This window comes from Calidris pugnax, unplaced genomic scaffold, assembly GCF_001431845.1.
Source record: "Calidris pugnax isolate Ruff unplaced genomic scaffold, ASM143184v1 scaffold134, whole genome shotgun sequence".
In the NCBI taxonomy this organism is placed as follows: domain Eukaryota; kingdom Metazoa; phylum Chordata; class Aves; order Charadriiformes; family Scolopacidae; genus Calidris; species Calidris pugnax.
Genome location: NW_015090873.1, coordinates 1,848,235 through 1,868,147, shown reverse-complemented (window position 1 = coordinate 1,868,147; position 19,913 = coordinate 1,848,235). Strand labels below are relative to the sequence as shown.

General features: G+C 47.3%; 1 protein-coding gene across 3 annotated transcripts in view; it reads right to left on the bottom strand.

Moving 5' to 3' along the window:
- LYSMD4 (LysM, putative peptidoglycan-binding, domain containing 4) overlaps window positions 1-14,419 on the bottom strand; it is a 22,226-nt gene extending 7,807 nt beyond the window's left edge. Inside the window, exons 1-4 of one of the 3 annotated variants that reach the window (XM_014946107.1) lie at window positions 13,082-14,419; window positions 10,116-10,339; window positions 3,084-4,419; window positions 2,020-2,205 (exon numbers count right to left, since the gene is read on the bottom strand). The gene's annotated coding sequence lies outside the window, so the exon portion shown is untranslated. Of the gene's footprint in view, window positions 1-233; window positions 282-2,019; window positions 2,206-3,083; window positions 4,420-5,560; window positions 5,702-10,115; window positions 10,340-13,081 lie in introns of those variants that run through there. The other 2 variants (XM_014946108.1, XM_014946109.1) reach the window with 2 other exon arrangements.
- Between the last annotated feature and the right edge of the window lie 5,494 nt (window positions 14,420-19,913).

The window sequence follows — 19,913 nt, the reverse complement described above, 5'->3', positions numbered from 1 at the left end:
CCCCGCGCGCCTCAGGGGGTCCCGCGCGCCTCAGCGCCTCAGGAGGCCCCGCTCCCCTCAGCGCCCCGCTCCCCTCAGCGCCCCTCAGCGCCCCGATCTCCGCCAGGCCCCGCTCCCCTCAGCGCCGGAGGGATCCGGGCCCCTGTTGGACGCTGGGCCCGGCCCTGCCCCGCTCCCCTCAGCCCCGCGCCCCGAGGGGCGGCCGGGCCCTGTCCCCAGCCCCCCGCACTGACCCGCCGCTCGCCGGCCATCGGTCACACGCACCAACCTAGCACCGACTCTCGACCAGCTCTCCTCCCATTGGCTAGCAGCGCCGGAAGGCGGGACCTTCAGCGCCGTCTAGCCAATGGGCGACGGGAATGAGCCGCGGAGCGGGGTTGGTTGAGCGGTCAGCGCCGGGGCCTGTTGGCTGGAGGGCGGGCCCCACTTAAAGGGCCCGCGCCCCCGTCCCGGGCGGGACCTCCCGGAGCGCTGGGGGGAACGGTGGGACAATACACGTGTGCGGGTGGTACCGTCCTAATTAGATACCTTATACTGGGGTCACACACGGCTATAATAAAGCTTCGGGTATCACACTGTCAGCGTGTTGATCACACACACACGGATGTATCCCATCCATAGGCAACTTGGCCCAGTGTTGGGAGCGCGAGGCGCTGCTGGGAGTGGGGAGTCCTTCCCTTTCCCTTTTCCTTTTTTCCCTTTTCCTTTTCCTTCTTTTCCTTTTCTTTTTCCTTCCCCTTCCCTTCCCTTCCCTTCCCTTCCCCGGTGCCTGTGGAGCGGCTGCCGGAGCTGTCGAGGGGCATTCTGCACTGGTATGTTTTCCTTGGCCCCTCCTGACTCGTGGCTTATGTTTAAAAAACAAACTCGGGACAAGCCTTTAACAAGTTCCACATGCAAAGCTCTGCTGGGGCGGGGGGAGAGGGGAAATATTTCCTCATGGCCGGCTGGAGGAATTAACCGGGCACCGCTCGCCCCAAGGGCTGGCGTGAAGGTCTCTCGTGAGGGACAAACCTAGCACTTGGCTCAGCAGCAGGAAGGCCTGGTGGATGGTCTTTGCCCCAAAGGAGATGGACAAACCTACTTCTAAATTAAATGCAAGCTGAGCGCCGTTGCTGGCTATCCCTTCTCCTTCTCTCCTGCAATCTGGGTGCCGGAGGCAGGGAAGGCAAGAGGGGAGAGTATTTCCTCTCCAGCCCTTTGGTCAGATGCAACATCAGTTGGGAAGTGTCACACACTCCAGAGGAAGGAAGGCTCCCCCAGCTTGGACGTTATTTTTTTAAGCAACAGCCGTTGCTTCCTCATGGCTCTCGCTTGCCCACACGTCTTTGTGGGGCTGAGTGATGTCAGGAGGGCTGGAAGGGCGGTGGGAGAGTGGCCAGGCAGGACTGTGGCTGAGCCCAGCAGCCAGCAACCCATCCCCATGCAGGTATTATCATTTCCATCCCTCCAGCCCTGGGCCAGATTGTCTTCTCCTGAGCAGACGATTTTGGGGCTCAGCCAGCTTACGTACATTTCTGACCCAACAGACGATGGATTTACTGTGCTGGAGAGGGCTCTCCAAGCGTGGGGACTAGATGAGACGTGCCAAAATACCTTCCCTGAGCCACTTATAATCTCTCTGTGACTATTGAGGTTCAAAAGTTACAAGCAATAATCACACTTTGTCAAACAAATACAGGTTACTCAGGGTAACCTGCTCAAACCTGGAAAATACTGCTAAGGTGATGTGGAAACGTGGGGGAAACAACCAGACTTTGCTGACAGAGCTAAGTCTGGGTTGGCTTACTTTACCTAATTGTCATTTACTGCTTATTATTCTTCTAACTTTTAAATTATCAGGAAGAATTATTAATTAATCTCATAGGAAGATACCAGGAAATGCAGATAGGAAATTGCTTCATCCTCCAGCTGAAAGATCCTTACAGAATCCTTACGAAAAGGCGGTTTCCCCCCCCAATGTTGGGATGAAACAGCTGGTAAGAAAATCAAGCAAAAAAAGTTTTTAACAGTCAGACTCACAATCATTTCCCTTCTCGGATCTGTCTACACAAGTCGTGAGCATGAAGTACTCGACTGGCATCAGTTGATCAGGAATGGGCAATCTGTCACCAAGATTTAAACATCCCTGAACAGACAAATCTGCAGGTTTCTCTCTGACACGTGCTGACCTCCTTCCTGTCTGTCCAGAAAGTCTTCCAGCTGATCCTAATGGAGAAAGAATTAAAGCCTTAGAACAAAACCCGCCAATTCAGAGCCTTCCAGGCCTTCATTATCAAGTGGAAAGGGCAGAAGAAAGGCCTGTTTCAGTTCTTTTTTTTTCCCTTAATGGGCATTTACACTGCCAATTTGCTTCCTGCCTTTCATGGGAAATTTAAACAGCTCAGGACTTTTTTCTAACCGTCTGTAGAAGATTGTGCAGGGAACAAGTCTGCAGCACTTCATGGAAAGGCCCTTTACCTTCCTTACTTCCAGGAGCCTGACATAAAACTCTAGTGGTGCCTAAATAGGACCTGAATGGATCTTGACAAATTCACTTCAGGTAGGTCCCAGTCTATTTTCTGGTGGTTTCTAGACTTAAGGCATTACATGGACATAAACCACCCCAGCACTGTTTGCCTGAAGCAGCAGGACCCCAGGAACCTGCTGCTGTTGTGGTCCCATGAAATGTTTCTCCTCTCCCTCCCAGCAGTGTGTCTGCAATAAATCTGTGCTGCAAAAGGATCACAGTCCCTGTGAGATGTACACTTTAAATATGTATCATTCTTGAGCTATAGGGCTTTAGAAGATTCCCTTTATCTTAGCCTACAATTGAAGTGGACAATGTGATACGTTTTAACAGGAAAAACAATAGGGAAATGATGGAATTAGTGTCCATTCACTGAGTGAAGCCCTGCTCCTTCTGCCCTCTGGGACATTCAAAACATCATCTTTTACCTTAAAATATTAAACTTGTTCTCAGTTCAGCAAGAAATGTGCTTCTAACAGAGTGGGGTAATTTTACTATTAGGCAGTTAATCCAACAAGGATTTAATACATTGGAAAAAAGCACCACAATAGGAAGCTTTTCAAAATGTTTTAGGTACCTATCTGCTTTTTCCAGGCTTTTCCAGTGTGAGCATCCCCTGCGGATCTTTCCAGTTGCAACAGCTGAAGTTCAGCCTTGTGTCACTTCCCAGCAGCTTTTGCTGACTCCCTGGCCTTTCCTGAACCACTTCCTCAACTCCACACCTCCGAACAGCTTATCCCTCCTGGTCCTCCAAGCTCAACTGCCAGGTTTGTTCAAACCAGAGACACGCGGGTGGCACGTGAGTGATCAGCAGATAACATCATTTCAGACCTGGTCCCCCCATGGACTGAGGGACACGTCTCCTGAGTGGCTTTGTTACTGCAAATGTTACTCCTTTCCAGTGGCTTTGCCATGCTGCAGCTCCACTGATGCAAACTCTGGTCAGGACGAAGAATATGAGAATTCTTAACTAGAAATAAATGTCAGTTTTGTAGGGGAGCTGACGTTGGCTCTGGGCCAGCTGCATGGATGATGTAAACATTCCAAATAATAAGCATATTTTTGTTGTTAGCAGATAAATTGTGAGAGCTGCAGAGCCCCAAACAACTGAAGTCTGTCTGGGAGCTGAATGGTTCAGTCATCACATACACTCAACCAACATCAGGGTCATACGTCCTCTGAATTTCAGGAAGAAGTCCTCCTAACCCTGACTTAACATCAACGCAGAGGGCAACAGAAATGAGAAAATCCGTTCATTTTTGCATAATCCAAAGTAGCAATGTGTCCAGTCAGCATTCACAGTGATGCAAACTCCTTCCCAGGGAACGTCAGAGTCAATCAATTTGGGATAAAGAGACAAAACTTGAATGAAGGTCTTGGTTGGGGCTTTCCAAAGACAGCATAATCTAGAACAGGGCTCTCCTCTTCTGTCCCTGTGAATCCTGTAAACTCTTGCTCAGACCCAGAATTGCTGTTCTCTTCATCACTTTGGTTTTGTCCCTCTTTTTTCAGGCTCACTTCAGAAGAGTTGCAAGTGCCAGACACATATTCCTTGTGCCTTTCTTTGCGTCTCTCTAAGCAGCCTTCTAAGCTCTGCAGTAAAATCTGTTAGTTGGATTTCTGATCACTCAGTGATAGTCTGCCTTCCACCCTTGGGAAACTAATAACTTCATGTGCAACTCACAGAAAGCATTTCCAGTCTCTCTTGCACTGGTATTCAATTAACTCCCCTGCCCAGAGATGGGCTGGTTTCCACATCCACGCACACGTTGCTCGTCGGTGCTAACTGATGCTCAGGCTACAGCTGCTCAGGCTGGAATCTGATGGTTCCCAACTCTCCAGGAACTAGCAGGAGTAAAAATTGCAATTCATAAATCACCAGGGCCATCATTAATTGTGACTTGATCCATGACCTGGGATTAATAAAAGCAAGACAGAGTAAAATCATTCACCTGTTTCCTTCACCATATGGGCTATTAACAATAAAAATGTAGAATGTACGGTCAATAAAAGATGAAGAAGGGGACCCTCACAAGTAGCGAACTGCCATCCTGACACTACGTACAGCACAAGTTAAAAAAATACTTCCTGAGCATCTGCTTCTTAGACCAGCTAATTACGCCTGTCTAATTTAGCAAATACAGGGGAAGGCTCACTGCCATCCTGACACTACGTACAGCACAAGCTAAAAAAATACTTCTTGAGCATCTGTTTCTTAGACCAACTAATTATGCTTGTCTAATTTAGCAAATAACAGGGGAAGGCTTCTAAGCACTGTGAGGCAACAGGAATCTGCTGATTTTTCTGATATTGCTGAATTATATAAAAAAAAAAAAAAGAAAAGAAAAAAGATGAGTATTCCTTTAAAAAAAAAAAAAAAAAAAAGAAAAAAGATGAGTATTCCTTTCTATCTTTATTTCGGTGTTTCCTAGTGGGAGACTGGGAAGGCAGCTGTAGCAAACTACATCCATGTTCAGGACATGGCATTATAGAAATTGCCTCTATTGCAAATAATTTATAAATGCTGGGCTTTGCTCTGGTTTTTGGACTAATGTAGCATAACCAATTTCAGTGAAGTTACCCCCTGTGCTAAGGCAGAAGTATGAGCCAAATATAACAAAATAATACTCTCGCTGGTGTCTGGAGTGACTAATCTTATGTGGGTACTGTGTGTACATTTGATTGAATTATATACACAGCAATAAGTTTAAGAGGTTGATACAGCAGGCACACAACGTGGGGAAGAAAGCCTCAGTTAAATTAAATTAATTATAGGCATATACTTAATATAGTTAATTGAGCTATGGAGGTTACTCTGAGTGCACGTTGGGTAGCATTGGGTTACACCTTGCCACTTCTAATGGTTTCTCCTGCTGGAAGCAGGATTGTCTGGCTCAGCAAGTTCCAAACTCAGCCATGGGCAACTTCACAGAGGAGATCTACCTGGCTGCTCTGGAAGGGTTTTGGGCTGAAACTTAACACTCTCAGGAATGAGCGTACGGTTTAGGTGGTCGCGTCTGGGAAGAAGCACAAAGGAGCAGCCCTGAGACCCACCTGACAGCCAGCTTCTGAGTCAGGGTGTGAGGTGCTGGGTACCCTGTACCCCTGACTTCTTCCACGGCAGAAGCACAGCTCTCACCTCCACCCTCACAAGCTTTTTCTCCTGTTTGTAACACATCAGGTGTTATAATAAAAATCCCAGCTTCATCATTCGTCTCCAGCTCAGACATCAAATTACTCCCACCTACGAGGACTACATTTGCAACGCTCTCACGTACGCTGCCACTCTTGGGAATGAGACTTTTATCTCAGGAACCAGCATGCAGATCTGAGCAGCACTGCTGTCTCCTGGAGGAGATAACGTGTCTTTGCTCAGAGACCTAGTTCTGTGCTTGCCTTCTATCACGCAGCACCATTTGGCAGAGGCTGCCTGGTTTCTGCGATAGCAGACACTGAATTACTTCAGAAAAAACAGAGACTTATTCTTTATATAAAAACGAATGACTAATTAAAAGTGGTTTTAATTTTGCAGTTCACATTTTCTTGGGATTGTGCCAAATTCTGGAGTCCATACTCCACACCCTGTCCTTCTGGAGGAATTTGGCTGGGGAAAGCACTGTAAGATTTGCTCCCTTTCCTCTCCCTTACTCTTAAAATCCCTCCCCCTGCCTTCTCCCTTCCTGCAACTGGTAAATTGTGAAGAACAGGAATGTTCCTGGGAAGAAACCCAGGCAGAATCGCATTCAGAACAAGTCAAAGATTTCTTGCATAGCTGAAGCATGTGTTTGCAATCCCCAATTGCCAGAGCACGTAAGCCCTGCCAGCGCATGTTGTTCCCTTCAGATGTTCTCAGAGAGCTCCAGGCAGTGTCCAGGGCACTCTGTGGACAATGTTTAGCTGAGGCATTGCTCCTTGACCCATCTGCTAATGGTGCCAGGGCCAAAAAGGCTCTTGGTGAAAGGACAGCAAACACCCAACCCTACCTTTCCAAGAAGCTGTGTTGGTGGTGTTCACAGCCACTGCTCTGCACAACCCCCCTGAGCCACAATCTCCATTTGGGCCAGGGAGAGTTTGGCTGCTGCTACCAACCTATCACTCCAGGCATCAGGCAGCTTCCAGGATTGATGAACTCCAGAATAATTAGCATGTGCAGCCCCAAGAAAGTACTGCCCAACCAGTATGTCCAAAAGGTAAATTATAACTGTTGGGAAGCAGTAGATACAGTAACTACAGCCTGTTCTCCCTTCTGCTGGAGAGATGCCACTGACCTGGAGGGAATGTAACTCTTGCAAAAGGTGTCATTTAATGGTTCAAAACTGGAACCTGACAGGGCCAAGAAGGATGGGCATTGGGAGCTGAGATACTGGTTGGAAAAACACAGTTTCCATGTATTTGTGAGGAAGCTTTTGTCCTTGGCACCATGCGGAGCACAGTACATTACAGGAGCACAAAGTGAGCTCTTGCTCAAGCTGGTGCTGATACCGGGGAAAGGCAGGTTGATGAAAGCATCACTTGTCTTTCCAATGACCTTATCATGTGACCTCAGCCTGCCAAGAGCTGTCTTTTGCTCTTCGTGCTCCTCGTGGCCTGAGCCAACAAGGCTGAACGCGCTGTGCTGATATCTGATATCGCTCAGCGTTGCATGGCAGCCTCCGAGCGCTGCAGACGCATCCTTTCGGAGCGGGACGATGACGCCTCTGTGCTTTGCTGCGCATCGCGTGCCTCCATGCCGTCTCCAGCTTGTCTCACTTCCAAACATGTCCAACCTGAACGTGCAATTTTTTGAATATAAGGTGCCCCAGGGAAGGCCCTGAGCTCGAGGGAGGATCAGAAGAGCCAGAAGGGTCTTCCAATGCGAGATCTTTGACCTCAGTAGCGGAGATGTCGTGCTGTGCTTGGCCTGGCTCTCCTGATCAGAAGAGCCAGAAGGGTCTTCCAATGCAAGATCTTTGACCTCAGTAGTGGAGATGCCGTGCTGTGCTTGGCCTGGCTCTCCTACACTCCCAAATAGGGCTCCCACATCTTCACCGGTGCCTGGCAACAATAATGAGCAATAACACATGGGGGCAGCAGCAGGCTTTCCTTTCTTGTCAATCTGGGAGCCTGTGGTTGTAGCATCCTTGCAAAGGTCCTGCAGAACTGAGGTGCTCCAAGATTTGAGGGTCACTGCGCTGGGCACAAGCCCAGAGTGACAGCTACAGCTGATCAAACTGCAGGAAAAGCACGTCGTAGGAGAGAGGGGGCTTTGGGGCCCCGTGGGACAGGATGTCAGCCCTGAAACCTGTGCTTTTGTCATCGCATCTGGTCCTTCTCCAGTTCCTGCAGTCCCAGCCTAAGCAGTTCTGCGCTCATGTTACAAAGCCCATTAAACAGGCAGACAGTTAGAGCATTGTCTGCGATGGCAAATATGGCTGGAGTGAAAATCCCAGGTCTCAGCTCAGGTTCCACTGCATCCCACTAGACCAGCCTCGCTGCGCTTGATGCGCTACGGGCAGGATGGAGCCCTGCATGTCCCTGGCAGCGAGGGGAAACCAAAAAAGATGCTCTTATCTGACTGAACCATGAAGAAAGATGCAGGATTCATCTAATACCATTTATTCTCTTGGAGACTCTGAATGTTCAGGTAGTGGGAAAAAGCCTTGATATCTTGGCTGTGAAGGTCTTAAAAGCTAAGTTTTCAGAGTAGGAACATTTCAGTCAGGGAAGTGGCCATAATTTACATAGCAAGGCTCTGGGATTTTCTGGCAGGGCTATTTCCAGAACAGGGTGTCTTTTTTCCTGCTCTGGGTGAGCTAAATTTCAGGAGTTGCTTGTGTACCTGATATTTGCCTGGTCACTCACATCCATGCTCTCCATTGTGTGAATAATGTGGCATCTGAGTGGTATTGGCCCAAGTTGATGCTGGAAATGGCAAGAAATAAAAAAAAAGCCAGCACAGTCACCAGCAATGATGATGGATTAATTATAATAAGAGATGGAAAACAAAACAGCCCTGTGCTCCATGAGTAATTAAAGAAAAAAAAAAACAAAAACAGATAAATGCCCAGATAGGAAAGGGATTTTTCTGTAACTGAGGCTGCTACTTTAATTGGAAAGTGCTGTTAACACAACTGCCTGACCGAGGCGAGTGCAATAGCACAGCAGGGCTGTTGCAGATCTGCAAGTAAACAGCCGAATTGCATCTCCCAGCTTCAATCTGTGGATTTCTGAAGCCAAAAGAACAGCTTTAAATTTAAAACTTCTGTTGGAGCTCATGCTTCAAGTGGGCCATGTGCCAGAACATGCAAAGTCTTAGGGCATTAAGAGTCTCATGTAGATGAAAAGACAGTGGGGAGTCATTTGAGTTGGCTGGTAATGTACTAATCTATAGCAGGATCTGCCTTCATCCCCTTTAAACCAACTTGTGGGGAGGAAAATTGGAAAAACTGACATTTTGTCACTTGTAATTGTTACAGCAAAAGCTAAGGCTAATCATGGCCCTGACAGAACACCTGTGTCCTGCACACAGCCCAAGCTGGCTCTGCCCTTTCAGTAATTGGGCTGCGAAGTAGCTCCTGAAAATTCCCAAACCCACTAACTGACCACCATTAAGGACATCCAAGCTGCTCTCTTGGCTGTAGTTTTCCATTCACTTCAAACCATAATCTCAGGCAACCTTTAACCATGGGAAAACAGGACAGGTTTGCACTTAACCTTGTTCTTCCAAGGACCTTCCAAGAGTTTTATAAAGCTGTAGGCAAGCAAGGCCATAATGGTACCTCTGTTCCACCACAGTTGTTCCCCAAGTTACAGGGAAATGAACTGGTTCACCCAAGGCTGCACAATGTGTTGGCATGTTCACCACAGCTCAGAATCCCAGCTTTCTGGGGTGAGCACGCATTAAGCAAAGAAAGATGTGTCTGGCTGTCAATAAAGACTTAAAAAAGCTGCAATTGCCAACTGTGAACAGTAGCAAAGTGACACAAACACTAGGAGCATAATCACCAGGTACCAAACAAAGCACAACTAGCCAATTCGGTTTCTTGTAAGGAAAAGAAAGAAGAGCAGAACAATGTCTTTTACTATGTGGGTTGTGTCCCTGCTGGTTAATGCTGCAGCTCCCTGTGCAGGCAGGCCTTAGATGGACAGGCTGAGAATAATTACCAGGAGTCTATGCAATTCTTTGCTGGGACTCTTCAATGCCAGAAGCTGCTTTACAATATTCCCAGACGTTTCCCCAAGTATCCGACAGATTTGACAAAATTAAAGAAACATGGGGCTTGGGCTTCAGGGCCACTGGGAAGTCCTAATTGGGCTCCCAGCTGAGCTGAACAAGGACGAACATTGTCAGCAATAAACACAGACAAATCTTCTTGAATTGGAGCCACGGAATGGGTAAGGGGAACCTTCGCCGTCCCTCTGGATCATGTTCACCACGAGGAGAAGGGCCCCAGTGGGCAGTGGGGGCTTTTATCATAGCGTCAAGGAGGACAGAGCTGGCCCTTGGAGGCTGTGGGAGCCCTTGCCCTCTGCATGCCCACACAGGTGGTGGGCAGGCAGCCTGAGGAGCTGCAAAGGTGGAGGCCAGGCTCATGGGCCCATGGACCGGTCTCACCATGTAGACACCAACCTCGAAGGGAAGACTTTGTAGGTCCACGGGCTAGATGTAAGAAGGGAGTTTCACCATGGTCTCCTTCATGAGAAGTTGATTCTGGGGTCACGCCCATGAGGAGACTTTCAACGTGGTATGTAGGTGCATGGGAGCATGTTGGCCACAATGCACGGCCTTTAAATCTGCCAGGGTCCTGGGGGAGCTGTGCCAGGACCTTGTGCTGCCTCTTGGAGTGCTAAAATCTGCAACAGAAAAGAAAATAAAAAGAAGGGGAAGAGGAACTATTAGTAGAATTAAAGTGACAAATGAGCAGATGAAAGCTACAAAGTGTTGTAGCTTTCACAGACAACCAGGTGGCAGTGGATCAGGTAACCCCCCTTGCCCCACTCCTTAAAATTCAAAACACCCGAATGCTGAGGTCTTGCTAAAAGCAACTGACTGTCCCCTTATCTCATCGTTCCGTGTAACCCAGAGCCTGTGGATAGCAGCCACAGTGAATTAACATGAGCAAAAGTAGCTGGTTTGAATTTGCTCACAGGGTAAAAAAATTACAGGCATATCGTTAAGAAAGAATGAGCACTAATTCTCTCTGTTTATTCTGATTCATTTTGTTTGATTGTGTTTGTCCTAGGAAACATGAGAGCCGGTGGGGATCATATTAGCCAAGAAAATAGAAGAGGAACAAGTTGATAGTTTAGAGTTCATGCAAACATTGTGCCAGTCACTGAACCAGAAAAAAGAAGTTGGCTCAGAGGGAGTCACTAAGTTAAGAAAGGATCTATTGATGAGATACTCTTGGGGAACACTCTGAGAATGATGTGAAAGATAGATGGGAAATGGTGCTGCAGAGCTCAGTTAAGCAATCAGGAGAGAATACTGCATCGTTTGGGTCATCTTCTTTGCTTTCATCCCCATTCTTCCCCCTTTATTACTAGAAAAAAGAGTATTTTTGCTTATAAAAGTCTTTGTGCCTAAAGAGATAACATTGGAGTGCACCCCTGCACCAGTGCTCAACTATCTGGATAGTTTTGCTTCAACTTGCTGGAGAAAATAATAGTAAAACTATTAGCTATGAACCTCTATTTAATCAACATTATCTTGACTTTAAGCATCTACACTTACAAACTCCTTGCTTGTGGGAAAAAAATATGTCACAATGGTTTCAATTTACCAGAAAGCTGCCCCCACCAGCTACTCTTCGTGGAAATGTCAAAGGAAGGAGACCAAGTTGCAGATGGCCAGAGAATACAAGCTATGGCTAGCCAGGAGGAGCAGATGCTGTCAAACGTGGCATCTGGCGAGGTGAGAAAAGCCAGGGCAGTGTCTTGGTCCAGGAGAGAAACCTTCATGCCTTTTTTTTTATAGATGTGATGTGTTTATAGATATTCCCAGAAAGGGGCAGTAGAGACCAAACCCATGAATAGCAAGAGACGTCCTGATCAGGGAGAAATATAAGTAACAAGTAAGAATTGTTTGCAATGTTTCTTTTCCTTGGCATACAGAGGCTCCACAATGTGTCCATTCAGATAAAAACAACGGGACCTGTATAGGCCAGAATGGGGCTGCTTGGTATAGCCCAGTTATCTCAGTCCACTCTGAGATGACTTCCTTCACCTGCTTTTCAGAGGAAGGCACTAACCCTGCCCAAACGTGGACACTGTGTGAGTTGCAAGAGCTGGCACAAGGGTGTGTAATGCATCGGGGAGCACTATATCACACACTACTGAACACTTGTGTCACTACAGCAGTGTGTCGACCTTCAAGTTGGCTTATTAGCAAGGGGAACAATAATAATTTGGGCAAGGTTTACTATCAGGCTCATGAGTACCTAAACCACAGCTTACAATAAACAATTTGGCTTCCATCTAACCTTGGAAGAGAGGAGACAAGAGAAAAAGGGGTGCTTATAGCGTCAAGATTTTCAACAGTTCATGTTGGTATTAGGGTGTACAGCAGGGAAGACCACCTTTACAATCTCTTCAGGCTTTCTTGAACCACACAGAGCTAATCCTAGAGCTGATTCAAGCTGCTGCCTGAAGGAAAAGGCACAGTTATTTACCTGGAGCAAATCCCATGTGCTTTACTTCATTTAAACCACTTATCCCAGCCCTGTGCTTTATACCATTCTCTTGTACTCTCAATAATCCACAATGAAGGGGATGATTTTGCTCGTGGGGATGTCCAGGAGCTCCAGTCATGGGACAATACAACAGGCATAAACCGTGCAGCCAGTCTCTTCCTCAAAGAGTTTCTGGCCTAAGAATAAGCTTTGAAAATATGAAAGCAATGAGGGGGCAATGTGAGGTGAGAAAACAGCTCTCTGCAGCAGAGGTGCTGAGGCAGTAACAGCTTTATCAGGAAACCAAGAACCCTTTCTGGTCCTGCTCTCAGCATAGCTCAACACACCAGCAAATCTGGCTGCAGAGTGAAATCTTGGCTTCCCCTGAAGCCAATGGCAAACATCCCACTGGCTTCAATGGGAGCAGGACTTCATGCCAGATCTCGTGCTTCCCATTCCTTTGCTGTAGCCATGAGAGCAAGCTTCCCTTCCAAGGCTGTGTCTGCAGCTAGGGCCTTCAGGAGCAGAAGAATGGCTCTCCTTGCAACCTGAGAAGTATCAATGGGAAATGAAAGGCTTCTTTTTAACAGAAATGGCGATTGCCCTGGTGAACAACTTGCTCAGAGTTATGGGGCTCTCTGGACCCCCATTTCTTTCTCTCTGAAATCTTTCCTTTAGGCTTTAACTGCCCACCGGGTGCACAGCAGCTCAAGCACACAGCTTTTGGCTGTGATGAAATCACAGGTAAAGAGAAATGCTTTGAGCTGGCACAGCAGCTCAAGCACACAGCTTTTGGCTGTCATGAAATCACAGGTAAGAGAAATGGTTTGAGCTGGGTTATGCAGCAACACTCATCTTTCCCAGTCTTAACATCCCTCATTCCATACCTGCTCATGTAGCAGGACCTATACATAGCGTGACTTACCATAACACAGCAAACAGGCAGGAGAAGACTTCGTTGTCCCACTTCTGCTTTTATCACAACGGAGCTGATGTCTGTTGGAGGAGATAAAGAAAGGGATGCTGGAAGAGCTGTGCACTGACCACACAGGGCTCGACGTTTGCTCTGGCACGAGTATCTCTGCTGAGATGAGCATCTTGAGATCTCCAAGCTATTTGTGAGGTGGTAAGGTCATGGCTCTCATTTCCTTCAAATCTTTGCTTTCCTTGGCAAAAAATGAGAATTTTGTTAGGGAAGTCTTGGTGAGTGTTTTGTGATCAGTCAAGCACAGCAGATTACATTACTGGAGGGTGTATACAGGACCTCCCGTCTTCTAGACATAGTAAAATGAGTCTGTTTGCTCCAGAAATTCAGGAGTCACCAGCATGGTGCTGACCACCTGTATTATTTCTTAGCTCACATAGCATGTCTACTGGACAGATTGATGTCTGTACAGCTGACTGTTTGCATATCAATTCTAGAGGCAAAGGAAATTCTTCAAATCCCAGAGCACAAATGTGCACTGCTACAGAAAAGCAGGTGGAGATGTGCCAAGTTACAGCTCCTCAGTTGCTACCCCTGTAAAGAATGCCCTGCAAGGAAAACTGGAAAATATTTCATGAAAGAGCAAAGATAACACAAGACTATCTGGCAAAGGGTAGAATTTAATATTAATGGCTTTCCTTTAGTCACTCTATTTCCTGTTCCTAACTTAACCCTCTAAAATCAGCAATGGTCAGAGAAGGGCTATAAACCATTGCACATCTACAAGGCCTTTCACTGAAAGATCTCAGAGCACTTTGCAAATATTAGGGACTGTTGAGGGATGGCTATCCCCTGAGGACACAGCACATGTAGCCAATGGGCAGATGCTCCTTTGGCTGCAGAGGCCAAATACTGAAATTTGGCTTCTGCCCACCTCTGCAGGAACACCTTCCTTCTTTGTCTGCCACTTCATCACAGGAACTCACAAAATGGTAGGAGCTGGGCTCCCCTGGAATTCACACTCCAGACTCGGTGTGAAAAAGCCCTTCCCCATGGACAGATGGGTAACAGACGCACAGCACTGATGTGACTGGTGTAATTTCAGCCCTTCAGCCACTTCAGGATCTTGTCCCTGGAGGTCCTCAGGGTTGCATGGAGACTGCTCATGGCTGTGCGTGGCTCAGCTGGTGGTGTATCGCAACATCTCCACTAAACAACAGCCCACTGAAGCTCACTTTGAAAGTGAGCTGGACTAGCCCATTTTCCCCACCCTTCCCTGCCAACTGGGAACCTGGAGGGGTCCAAATATTAGCCAACATGGAAAAGAGATCCACAACATGGCTCCTCTGAGTCCCACGGTCCTTTGGTCAGAGGAGATCCTTCTGTGCCACCCACATCTTCCCTTAACCTGGCAACGTACCTGAATTGCTGAGCTGACTTGCCAAGAGAGATTTAGGCTGGAAACATCTCTAGAAAGATGGCTCTCATTAAGGGCTGAGGCCTACAAAAACAATGCTGGCGGGGGCACACATTAAGGGCTGAGGCCTACAAAAACAATGCTGGCGGGTGCACGGAGCTGGGGAGAGAAGCATTAGTCATCGCCTGCCTCGCGTTCGGCCCTTTGGACAGTCTCCTCTTCTGGAAGATGCACTGTTTTGCCCGTGTGACTGTTAGCAGAAACTAAACGAGCAGAGCTGGTTGAAAATTTTCCATCAAAACAATATTTCTGTTTTGCCAGAAGATAGTTTAAAAATTAAGTGGAAAAATTAGAGAAAAGAACCTGGGTTTTGGCTGACATTGTTGGTCAAAAAAATCCCAAACTTGAGATTTTTCAGCCAAAAATGGAAGTATTCGGGGTGAAGCAGAAGAGGAGTCTGGCAAGTCTTAGCAATACCCTGACAAACATCTAAGAAAATAAAATTTTGACAAATATGATGATGTTCTTGTCAATTTTTTTCCATAGTGAAAGACACTTCTGCTTTTGGAACCATTCTACAGAGAGCCTGGAAAACAAACAAGCAAATATGCTTTTTCTTTCTTATACGTATGGTTATAGATAATCCATAGCTTGTAGTCCAAGCATAGGCAGTAATTCCTCTAGAGATACCTAAGAAAGACCTGATCTCTTGTAGGATCTGCCCACAAACCTACTACCCAAAAAGTGTAATTCTTAGAAAGGGACACACACAGAGCTGATTCTGCTGTGAGTTTGTACAGCTGATGGAAAGTCTCGATAACCTCGCAGTTGCCCTGCATACAAATAAACCTGAGCCATGGGGACAGCCAGGGAAAAGGCATTGCTTGTGAAGGAAGGTACTGTGCACACAGCTGTTGCAAAACCATCCTCACTCAATAGTCAGCCAGCCACAGGCAGTGTTGTTGCTAATAACGTTGCAGAGAGAATGGCACATAAATACCTGGGAACCCGCAGAAAGCTGTTTTCCATCTCGCTTACACAATAACGTGGTTTTTTCTTTTTCCCCTTTAAAATTGTTTCTTCAGCAAAACATGGTTGGGAAAATAAACAGCTGGAATCTTCCTTACCCTGTGGGAAATGTTACTGACAGCATTTCTTGGGCTCAGTGTCACAGACCCCTCCTCAAGGTATTGTTGGCTGGTATTGTGAAACGATGCAGGGAAGAAGCTGTGAGTAAGAGCTTGCCAACGTCTGGAGAGAGCAGCAGTCTGTTAGCTCGAGCAGGGCCCTCCTTCCTTGACACAAAACTGGGCATCAAGCAGATCTGATGGTGCTGAAGCCAACGCTGCGCAAACGGCACCGGAGGTGAATCAGCTCTGTGAGAAAACCGAGATGCGACACGATGTTATTAGGCAGTGGGGAGCAGGGTAGGTTGGAATTATAGTGATTTCCTAAGGAATTAGACCACGATTCTGGACAGGATTTATATTTGAGACAACACTTAATTTTTTTTAAAGGTCGAATTCAGTCTAGATGTGGATTTCATACCTTTTCCTTAACGAGAGCAGCACCAGGGGAAGCACGCTCAGAAGTACTGACGTGTCCTGGCAGGGGCTCCGACTGCTGCAACTCGCCTTGCTGACAGCCCCAGCTTGACTCTCGTCCCACGACAGCCCGGGGTTACAGTCCCGGCGACTTCCACCACAAGCAGCTCTGGCTCAGAGCCCCCCAAGTGATAAAAGACTTCTTGTGCGATCATCTCAGGAGGAAAGTTCGGTGCCAAACAAAGCTGCAGTCTGGTTGGGTCTTTTTTGCCATTAGAGAAAGAATCAAGGGGAAAAATGCAGAGCTGGGGAAATAGATGGAAGCTGCAAAATGTTCAAATAATGTCTTTTCCAAGAAAATGAAAAAAAAAACAACAACGCCACCCAAGAATGGCTTGTCTGGCTTTGCTGGCCAGGCCGTGGTTGCACTGATATTTGTGCAACCTAAAGGTCCTGTTAGAGGATACCCCCTTTTCAAGGGTTCATCGACAGCCTGAATAGTCTCAGTGCCTGTCTCCAGGACGGCTGCACAATGGTGCTGGAGTGTGCAGTGACCTTATAGAAACTGTGGGTCATCCTTCAGCAGCTGATGCTTTTTGGGGCAGTGGAGCCAGCCCTACAGACTGGTGACCTACTATCGGTGCTCTCCTCTTGCTGAACAAATGAGCATTTCCCTCTCTGCCAGCCCACACTTTGAGCAGTATCCAGGCTTGGGGCTGGATCTTGCAGCCCCATTTCTGCAAGAGGCATCTCTGAAGTGATGTGAATTTTACCCTTTGCTACTTCCAATAACAAAAAGTGTGTATGAGGATATAAAACCAGTGGGGAATATCCCCTTCCCTCCCCTGCCAGTGCTGTAACCACAGTACAGGCTCACTTACTCGATTCAGAAGCAGCCTCTGCTCATCTCCATTGCTGTTGCCAATAAACCTCGCAGTAACCAGCTTTTTCCCCAGGACCACCTCTGGTCTGCAAGCTCCTGAGAGAAGGACCATTTCTTTGGGCACGGCTTTCCAGCATCCTCATGTCTAGGTGTAGCTCCTAAGTGCTGCTGCACAAAGAACATCAAATCATTATAAAAGACCTCAGAAAAAAAACCAGCCAGAAAGCAACAGTGAGTGGAGACATGAGGCTACTACAGGAGTATGATGGGAAAAATAGTTTTCTTCAGAGGGCTGAGGGAGGAGGTGAAATGTGCTTGAACAGATGAGGGGAGGTATTTCGTATAGACTGCAAAGGTGGTGATGTTTCTGGGGGGTGCAAAGCAAGTTTGTGGGAGAGAAAGCAGCTGCAAGCAGAGCAAGAAGGGAAAGGGACCACGATCATGCAGGGAAGGGAAGGCCACGAAGCGTGACCTTGGGGAAGAAAGGAGGAAGGACGAGGCAAGTTACACTGAGACTGCTATAAAACCCTGAGGCTTGGGAGAGGCTGGAGATGCCAAGGATGCAAGGGCTCACCTGGAGACTGAGTCGTGCCAGCAGCCAGCCCCACACACAGACGTCCTGTAGGTTCCACCATGGTGAGCGTGCAGAGTAGCTCTCTCCAGAGGTTGAAGAGGATGCCAAGGCCTGTGCCATGACCCAGACAAGTCACACTGGAGGCTCCAACTCCACCCAGGCCACAGAGGGATCAAAGGATGAAACACCCAAACAGGAGCCTTTCACAGCCAAACAAGAGGAGCCGAGGGAAACCACAGCTTTCAAGAAAGCCCAGCTGCTTCTCTCCAGCCCAGCGGCCGAGGTGGATACCTACCCCAGGCCATGTGGAGCCGGCCAGCATCTCGGCTGTGGTAACAGGCAGGGAAAACACATGCAAGCCCCAGACATCAGCTGCAGGACTCTGCTAATTGGGAAAGTCTGTCTGAGTGTCTGGCCACCATTTGGCAGACACGGCAGCTCTGACAAAATAATGAATGTGGTACAGTGCAGCCTCCAGGCACTCTTCGTGGGGTCTGTCACATGAAAGTGGCATGAAAGGAGACGAGGCGATGCAAGACACATGGAGGTCAGCTTTGGAGACTCTCCAACTACCTTCTGGGTAGTTACTGCTAAGGGGAGTTTGTGGTCCCTCTCTGCTTACTCTCCTGCTTAATCTCTCCTTTTACAGACAGACAGTTCTCCCCATGCAAAGTGAAGATGCTTCAGTCCTGCTTGTCCAAGGAGTTATGCTGTTAGAAAGTCTCTCTCCAGGCAGACCAGCCCATTTCTAAAGAGTGTGAAGAGAAGCCAGAAACATCATAAAAGGACAAAAAACCCCAAAAAACTGCACACAGTAAAGATAACTGGTCTTTGTGCATAAGCAGTGTGTGAGGAACTCCTGTCTTCCTACTGACCTGCATCCAAATCAAGACAAACAGAAGGATGCTGAAGTGCAAGTTATATGGAGAAGTATTATCAAGTGTGTTCAGCACAGGTCCAAGTACTTGCAGAAGAAATACTGGTCAGGAGCAGTTCCCATAGCCTGCCTGTTTCTGGGAGCACTATATTCATACAACAGCAGGACAACAAGTGAAGAAAGGAACTTGCCAGCAAGGTAAGGGCTTCCTTTCTTACACCATCAGAAGAGTGAGTGCATTGAAGGTGACTGCATCTGGCACGATTCTTCTCTGCCTGGAGCTCCACAGCATATTGGTGCTTGTGCTGACACTCTTCAATAAGAAGAAAACATACTTTTCTTAGTGGACCATGTGGTGTTTGGGAAAGCACAAAGTAACTTGCAGTTTTCACTCCACCAAGAGAGCAAGGTCCTCCAACATGGTGATGGCATGGGGTTGACACTGGGGTACGGTAATCCATATTGAGCTTTTTTGGAAAGAAATTTCCTTCCAGAGAAATCAGGGTCCTACTAGTTTGCTGCATGGGACCAAGAGACAGCTAAGGCTGGTGTGTACATCAGGACTTGCAAGAGAGCGAAGGAAGCAGGTGGAGATGGTGGAGGCAGAACTGAACTCCAAGCGCTGAGGAGAGATTATACTTTCCTTCTGGTACTTCTACGTCAGAGCACCAGAGCCATCTGACCCCACCTGGCTTTAACCATCTTGGCTGAGGTGTCTTGAATAAAAAGACAACTCAGATGACAGGGAAGGACAACAGCTTCAAACCATCTAGTTTCTTGGTTAGAAGATGGGGATTGGGAATAAGAGAAAACCAGCAAATTGCTACATGCAAAATAGGCAAACTAAGTATATAAGCCTACTGGATTTATAGAAGAGATATTGGAACATACCAGGAAAATTTCAAGCCAAATGTATGACAACATTCCTTACACCCCTCCCACCCATTGCCATATCCCAGCTTAATGTAAAGCCTTTTGGCTTCCAAAGGCTTACAGCTATGTTTTATTGTTTAAACAGGTCAACAATTGCAATCATATGTCGACTCCAGGCAAAACACAAACACGATGATGTGTTAATACACAGCAACACTTGGATGGAGTTTCTACAATCTTGCCGCTGTTAACGGTACGATGGCAGCTGGGCTGGTATCTCCTAAGGCTGCCTCTGAAAACTAGGAAGCCTATCAGTATTGTGCCATTACCAGAAGCCAGCATGAGACCAGTAAATGAGCTCTATTTTTAGGATAAACTCCCTTTCTGGAAATCATTTGGAGAGGAGGACTCTCCCACCAACCATACTTAAGGCTGCTTTAGAAAGGTGCTGCTCCCATCTCCAGGAAGTGTCCTTTTAACAAGAATTGAGCTGGAATGGGATACGGATGAAGGCATCTTTGTAAGACAGGATGGGAGAGGATCCTACAGGCATTTCTGCAAAAAACAGCTTCACCATGCTGGAAGGGGAAATTAAATAGTACAAAGAATCTGGCTAGTGCCTACAACAAAGACATCCAAAACACTTGGCTCTGAAGTAATTCTG